Genomic DNA, 8,622 nt, shown 5'->3' with positions numbered 1-8,622 from the left:
CAGACACCTGTACATGTCTGGTCAGACATATAAAAACCAATCCAAGCTCTGGATTTTGAGATTTGGATCACCAAGTCCTACAAATAAAATTTCTTCCTTTTGAACTTGCATCTTCCTATAGCATAGTGGTGGTGCAGGGGCACTGAAGATGAATGTACATTCGGTTCTCTCGTTCTAGCTGTTTGAGTTCAGTAATGCCACCGAACCTCTCCATGCCTCAGTTTCCTCATTTGTAACACTGGAGGATAGTACCCACTTTAGAGTTTATGGAGAGACTTAAAGAATTTAAAATATTTCATGCTTCCAACAGAGCCTGACAGTAGGCAGGGCTATTAGGAGGGACTTAACAGCTTTGACTAATATTTGTTCAGATGAGAGAGAAAAAGCTCATCAAGTCTAGAGGTCACAGGAAGTTGTATAGACTGGGGGTTTTGGCTTTGGTGGTGCAAATCTCAAAATCTAGTAGCTAGTAGCTGTGAATGGTGCTATGGCTGACTTTCACCACAGAGGTTAATAGTCAATATTTAGACTGCATGGGAAAAAAGAATGTACAATTTGAACATAATAAAATAAAATAATTAATGGACCATCTTACATTTTCTGGTCTCAGGAGAAGAGGAATTCTGAAAACGTTGCATTTCCTGCACTGAGGGTCATCTCACTCCTATTCTTCAGCTGTATAATGAAGACCTTTTTATGTTTAAGGAATATATGTGTTGTTAGAAAATTGCTACTCAAAGCATAGAATCATCAGCCCTAATTCTGAAAGTTAAATAAACAAATAAAACAAATCATGGCATATGACAAATGCCACAAAATTTGGGAAGATGTATTAATCAGTTTTCATCACCATGACAGCATACATAAAACAAACAACTTAACAACAGGAAGAGTTTATTTTGACTCACAGCTCTGTATGCTCTGGTTCATGTCTCATTGGTTCTTGCTCTATAGGCTATTGGCAAAGCAGTGTACTCTTCGTGGGAGAGCTTGGCAAAGAAAACGGCTTACTTTCCTGTCAGCTGGAAGGAGAGTGTTGGTAGGGGGAGAGAAGAAGAAAGAGATGTCAAAGGAGACACACGATAAAGAAGAAAGAGAGGGAAGGAGGGAGACAGAGAGAGAGAGAGAAAGAGAAAGAGAGAGAGAGAGAGAGAGAGAGAGAGAGAGAGAGAGAGAGAGAGAGAGAGAGAGAGAGAGAGAGAGAGAGAGACTTTACTTCCTCACATTGGATCCTAAAGGACTTTACAACTCAGTAGTGCCCTAGCATAGCAACTGAGTCTTTAACATATGGGTCTCTGATGGATTTCAGATCAAACTAATTCATTGGGGATAGGGTTGTGAGGAAAGCTCATTTTTTGTGCTGGACAAGAAAGTATCAGGATAGTATATGCATCAGAGTGGAAAGGCAGGGAAGTTTCTCATGCATCTGAGGCTAAAGAGGAGTATAATGTGGTCGGAGCAGACTTGTGTGTAGATAGGTTTGAGCTACTCATGGAGTGAGTGGTGTACAAAGGCAGGCATTTTATTTTCCAGACATGGCAGTAGTAAGAGATATTGAAGGTAGGATAAATTTTGTGTTTTAAAAGTAATGGAATATAATGGGTGAAGAAAATGGATACATCAAGGATGACAGTGTAATTTTGCTTTTGCCTGGGTGACAAAGCTATGGTGGCTTCTGATAGAAAGAAAGGACATCAGAGGACAGGGCTGCTGTACTGAGAGAAAGAAATTCTTTGTGTGGACAGAAATTCTTGTGTGGCATGTTAAGTGTCAGCAATTCATCCTAAAGACAGTTAAAGGCAGAATATTAAAAATGGAGAAGGAGACAAGAGCTAGGCTAAGGATGGAGATGTGTGAGTTAGTCCCAGAGAGAGTCAAAGCATGAGAATATGTGTGATGGCATGGGGAGAAATCACAGGAGTGAAGCCAAGGGTGAAAGTTAGTGACAGCCATTGAATGGAAGGCCAGATGAAGAGGAGGCATACAAATATGAAAGGGAATAGTAACCATTGAAAAAGGATTTCAATATCATGGAAGCCAAAACCCAAATAAGTCCAAGAAGGTAAATGTCAAAGAAAGGCTTCTGGAAGCCACTGTGACCTCTGCATGGCGCTTTAGGGAGGGCAGAGCAAGAGTTTGGCAGTGGAGGGAAGAGGTGGTTCAAAGGATTGTGTGGAACCAGAAGAGGTTTTGAGCAATTAATGGGAGAGATGAACTACTAAGATTTCTTGGGTTGTATATCTTCTTTGCTCAAATTAAGTTTGGAACAAGATGAAGAGGTCAGATGGTCACCAGATGCTAGGAAATTAAAAAAAAATAGATGTCAGCAGCAGAAGTGGAGAGGGTAAGAGGGCACATGTAAATAAAAACACCAAGAAAACACTAAAGTGCCATACTATAGAATTTCTTGGGTTTGAGCTAAATAGAAGCCATTTAAAGATGTTTCAGTAGTTAAGACTGGATTTTCCTGGTTTGATTCCCAGTACCACATGGTAGCTCTCAACCATCTGTAACTTCAGTCCCAGGGGATCCAACACCCTCTTTTGGTCTTATTCTCAAGAGAAACAGTGTAGATAGTATTTAATACATGAGATTTTGTCTACCTAAAACGTCTTAGATAAGCAACAGTCATGAAGTGAAACCAACACACTGTCCTCCAGTTGCTTGGCTAGACCATCAATAACTGTGAGGCTTCCTTCCTGTGACTGAGCCCTTTCTGTTGAGAGTCCCACCTGATAACATGTAACGTAGTAACAGTTCTCTTGGCCCTTTTGCTGCATTTTATATTTTAGTTTATGTGCGTATGTGTGTAGACACATGTGTGTGCTTTGTAAATTGACTACTTTCATTTGTTGAATATAATAGAATATGAAAGATGAGGTGACTTGTAAAGAAAAAAGGTTTATTCCACTCAGTTCTGAAATCTTGGAATTTTAAGATTGAGCAGTTGCCTCTGGTGCAAACACTCTTGCTGGTGAAGCCCTCTATACAATCCCAAGGAGGCACACAGACATCATAGGACATCACAGGATGAGACAGAATGTCCTAGCTATAAAGAGCTCTGCTTTTTATAAAACCAGAGTCCCAAGAGGCTAGTACCCTGGCCTCCTTCATGACCTTATGTAATTGTAACTATACCCCAAAGGTCTCCCTCTTAAATACTGAAGTCTGATGAAGGTTTCACCTCTTACTAAAAATGACACTAGTATCCACAAATGCAAATTATGAAGTCACAAATTGGACTTTCCAATTCTTGTGTTTAATTGTACAGTTAAATGGGTAACCATCCTCCCATTTCTACCAGTTAAAAGTGCTGCCTTTTCTCTAGTTTTATCGTCGTCTCTCCCCTCCCCACCCACACATGCACTTCTGTCATTTCCCAAACTTCGCATTCTTTTTTCTATTTTCACACATGAGAACTAAATTCTAACATGTGCTTTGTTCAGGCTGTTGTACTTTTTTTTTTTTTTAAATTTACTCTAAGTTTATTTAAGTAAATGAACCTTTTAGGAAAAGCATTCTGGAAATTCATGATTACAATCACGTATGTATTTCCCACCCAGACTATTTCCTCTCGTCCTCATTGTTTTCTAGCTCAAGGAGCCCTTGCTATGCCCAAAGGAGGGATTTGTTTTCTTGAACATTGCCTAGCACATGAGGTTTGTTGGGTGGTACCCCAGATGTATGCATGCCTCTACTCCAGCAAGGTGATATGTAGGTTATTTGGAACCTGTTTTTGGTACTAGCCCTTTCCCCCTGGAACTTCTTTCATAATCCCTTTCAGAGAATGGGGGAAAAATTATACTAAACATCTACTATAGTCTCCACCACAATCTAGCATATTTAAAGTGCATTACAAAATCCTTAAAATGACCTAGGATTAACTTTTGCTTATTTCCTCCCTGCTAAAAGAAACAATGTAGAATTGCTTATGTGAATTTAATGATTCTGTTGCTCTACCTCCACATACACACACACACACACACACACACACACACACACACACACACACTCCCTGAAGTGCTAATTAATGAGCAGAGAGCAGTTTAAACTGTCACAATATGTGACTGAGACTAGCTAAAAATTGTGTGAACTATCAGCACTGAGTCCATTGCCCAGGAAAGATGAGGAATTTTCTGCACACAGAAGATAGCAATTAGGTTGTTCTGTCTAAGCTGGCTCATCAGATTCATGGCAAAGTGAAGAAATTCCAGATTGCTGAGATGGCTCTGCACTGTGAATGAGAGAATGTGTAAGAATATGACAATCTGTGAAGTGATGAATAAAGATTATTCCTTTATACTAGTTGTCTTTAGAATAGTACATTTGGATACTTAAAATATATGAATTTATCCATGTCCTATGAGTGGGTAGAATTCTGGTCAAGATTACTCTCTTCATCTTTCTGGATCCAGTCCTGGAGTGAGGAGTCGGAATGGACAGTACTGATTCTGTAATTAATATCTAAAAGTATATGCAGAGTGGAGGGCTAGCAATTTTAGGAGGATGCTAGGAGCATTGCTGGCTCCTTAGAAGGAATTGTCACTTATTTGAACATCATTTGTTAATGATGTTGTCGCAGCTGAGCTATGAAGGTGATGAGCAAGATGTACCTCCAGTGGTCTCCTTGCTCTGTAGGAGGGACATCCCTTCATGAAATCCATCCTTTGTTTCCACAGCTCATTATGAAAAAAAAAAAAAGAAAAGAAAAGAAATTTATTCTCTCCACGCTGTCTCATTCCATTTCTGATCATGTGCCATTTCGGCTTCTCCTATTTTTCTTTCTATTTACTATTCCTTAGTCTTCCCCACTCTTTGAAAGCTGAGGTAATGGTTGAGTTGTCATGGCAACCCCTTTACCCCTACCTCTTTCCCATTTCTCAATGTTTTAATAAAAATTACTATTTATAGTGCACAAAGCTGCAGTCCCTTCCATCACTGCTCTGCAAGAGGAGGTTTCTCCTTTGGCCAGAATACTAATGGCTCAAACATGACTTCTAGCTGGGGAATGAGGAAGCCCCCCTGACAGTCACTTTGGTAGACATATGTTTGCTCAGACTTTTAAGCTCATGTACAGAATGTAATCTATATGGATAAAGATACATACACTGATGGAGCTGAAAGCCAAATCTTCTAAAATACACTAGGCTGATTATACTAGAATAATCATGTTGCGTGTGGTTGACGGAGAGGTGTGAAGTGTGCTCTTATTACCTTTATTACACTGACAGAGGAAACCAAGCTCCTAAATTCTAACTGTATTTAGTTGAGATGCCATATCCAGCTCATTAGGAATAGCTGGAAGATTTGCGACATTGAGGGTGGACAGAAGACAGCACAAAACAGGGGCAGAACCCAAGCATCACTGTCTATAGGCTACGGGAGTGCTCCTATCTATCTACAATTCCTCCCTTGTAAGATTGTGTTTTGCCTATGTATGTGCACACATTTGCATGAATGAATATGTGTGGAAGCGAGAGGTTTATGTCGGTGGTCATAGTCAATGATTATGACCACTTTTTCAATCACTCTATATATTACTTTTTGAGACATTGTCTCTCACCATACCTGGAACTTGACAATTTGGCTGGACTGGCTGTCTCAGGGACTTCCTGTCTCTGATTCCCCAGCACTGGGACTATAGGTTGATGCTTCTCTTCCTGGCTTTGACATGGATGCTGGCTATAGAACCCTTGTCCTCAGGCTTGGGCAGTATGTACTTTACTGATCCATCTCCCCAGACCTCTTACAGGATTATTCTGAGAAGCAGAAATGCTGTATTTTAAGCACTTGGTGGTGACATAAATTCTTGGCTACTACATTCCTGCTCAGTTACTGCCTCCTGACTTGAAGGGGGTTACTTACCTTCTCCAAATATCAGTTTCTAAATCTCTAAAATGGGGGTGATGGTGGAGAATCTGTATGTTAGTGTTGTTTTGGGACTCTAGTAATGGTGTTGTTATTGGTTATAGGGATCTGATAAATAAGAATTATTAATTTAGTAGTTCATGCAAATTCAGAAAGACTATATCAATCTTGGGGTTTTGCTAAGCTATACAGCTGTCATGATAAGCCAGATGAAAAGAGTTGGTAGAGGCTATTTGGTTATGGAATGAGAAACAAAACACAATCTAGTCTGTTTTGGAAGTAAATTTTGAATGCAAATATAAACAGAAAAAATGTTGACATGATTTTTTAGCTAGCAGTAGTGGTGATAGATAATGGCTGTGTTCACCAGATGAATTAAAGACCCAGGTTATGAGAGCGTAGCTTTGATAGGATGAGTCAGAAACTTTTTAATTCTTAGAAATCATGAAAGTGTTTCTTCATCCACACATTTTGAGACTTTTAAATTTTTAAACATTTTTTAATTGGATATTTTCTTTATTTACATTTCAAATGTTTTCCCCTTTCCAGATCTCCCCTTTGGTAACCTCCTATTCCATACCCCTCCCCCTGCCTCTATGAGGGTGCTCCCCCACTCATCCACCTATTCCCATCCTCCCACTCTGGCATTCCCCTACTCTGGGGCATGGAACACGATCAGGCTCAAGGGTCTCTCCTCCCACTGATGTCCAACAAGGTCATCCTCTGCCACATATGCGACCGGAGCCATAAGTCCCTCCATGTGAACTCTTTGGTTGGTGGTCCAGCCCCCGGAGCTCTCGGGGGGGGGGTCTGACCAGTTGACACTGTTGCTCCCCCACCCCATGCTCCTTCGGTCCCTTCTCCAACATCTCCATTGGAGACCCTGGGCTCAGTCCAATGGTTGGCTGCGAGTATCTGCCTCTGACATTTTGAGACTTTATGAAAACAAATTTATGGTAGCAGTGGGGATGCCCGGGACTTCGGTGGATGTTCTGTTTCTGTCCTCTGCGTCAGCGCCCCTGCACACTTCCGTGTGCGGATGGAGAGGCCAGAGAGGCCGGAGTTGCGAGAAGCAAGCAGCAGGTCCTGGATGAAGAAGAGTACAGCGAGGGACTTCAGACAGTTATCCAGAGAGACTTCTTCCCTGATGTGGGGGAAGCTACAGGCACAGAAGGAGTACCTGGAGGCTGAGGAAAATGGAGATTTGGAGCACCTGCGCCAGATTGCTATCAAGTTTGGCTCTGTCCTGGGCAAGATAATCTCGGGAACCTCCACCACCCTGTGTTACTCCAGCCATCGTTGAAACTCCTGAGGTACACAGGGGCTCTGGTGTGCTGGGCAGCAAGCCCCGGCCCCAGGGCCAAGACCTAGATGATACATGAGGCTTGAGGCCTCTAGAGGCTTGAGAGGGGGAGGAGAAGGAGCCGCTTCGACAGTGAGGACAATGCTTCCTTGCAGGATGTTATGGAGGTGGCCAAGGAGAAAAGCCATGCCCGCCATGCGTGGCTCTACCAGGCTGAGGAGGAATATAGAAGTGACAGAAAGATAATCTTGACTCCCATGGGCAGAGTACTAAGACATTGAGAGCAGTCAGGCTGGAGTGGAGATCTGGAAGTACAAGGCCAAGAACTCTCTCATTACTATCCCGAGGATGTCCCTGATGAAAGGCAGTTGTTTAAGAAGCCACGGCAGATAGTACTTAAGAACACACGTTTCCTCTGGGACCCCTTCAGTCAGGCTTTGAACAGGTCCCGGCTACAGAAGGCAGCTGCCCTCAATGCCCAGCATAAACAGGGCAAGGTCGACCATGATGGCAAGGAACTCATTCCCCAGGAGTCCCCCAGAGTGGGCGACTTTGGATTCGTTGCCACTCCTCTTGTTCCTGAACTGATGACATGGGGAGAGGTTGAGAACACGCCCCTGCAAGTGGACAGGGCACATGGACCCACATTCAAGATCTTGGGGCCAGGACGCAGGGAGCATCTGAGCCTGAAGATGGCCCATGAAGCAGCTGCCAAAAACCAGGCCAAGCAGCAGGAAGCATTGCAGAAAGTTACAGAGAACTTGGCCAGTCTTACTCTGAAAGACCCGAGTCCAGCCTTGTCCCCAGCCCTACAGCGTCTTGTAAGCAGGACAGCCAGCAAGTAAACAGATCGTGCCCTGCGGGACAGCTATACACCATCTTCAGCCCGCTCTACCCACGTCAAGACCCCAGTCCTTGGGTCTGCTACACGTACAGCCTTCACCTGTGACCCAGCCTCCATCACAGACAACCTGCCATAGCTCTCTGCCCAGCATAAAGCTTCAGACTTCTTTTAGAGCCAGGCCTGGCTGGACCCGTGGATGTTTTGTGGGACACCTTGTGGAGCATCTAGGGCAGTTTTCTATTTAGAGGACTCCAGGCCTTGGAGACCCAGCCCACGGGCAGTTGATTATTCCAGGAACCACAAGTATATGGTGCTGCTCCCGTGGCCAGGTTGGCATATTACCCTGACCACTTCCTTGAAAGTATAGCATTGGTGCTGCCCCCCAGGGCCCTGCTGAAACAACCTTCTAGTTAACCCTTAATTGAATCCTCATTAAAGAACACCTGGCACTGTCTGGCCAGGCTGCTGACCCAATGTCCTGGGGCCCATGTGGGTGTCTCAGGATCTCGGGGTTAGAAGTAAGGGACTCTACGGGAGGAACCTTTGGCTCATAGAGCTGCCTTCTATGCTGAGATCACCCCCGGGTCTTCTACTGTAAAGGGTTGCA

General features: G+C 43.3%; 1 pseudogene; it reads left to right on the top strand.

Annotated features, from left to right (window-relative positions):
• The first annotated feature begins 6,710 nt into the window (after positions 1-6,710).
• Positions 6,711-8,187, top strand: LOC116093265 (annotated as a pseudogene).
• The last annotated feature ends 435 nt before the right edge of the window (positions 8,188-8,622 follow it).

Source organism: Mastomys coucha, unplaced genomic scaffold, assembly GCF_008632895.1.
Source record: "Mastomys coucha isolate ucsf_1 unplaced genomic scaffold, UCSF_Mcou_1 pScaffold16, whole genome shotgun sequence".
In the NCBI taxonomy this organism is placed as follows: Eukaryota; Metazoa; Chordata; class Mammalia; order Rodentia; family Muridae; genus Mastomys; species Mastomys coucha.
This window is presented reverse-complemented; position numbering and strand designations above follow the sequence as displayed.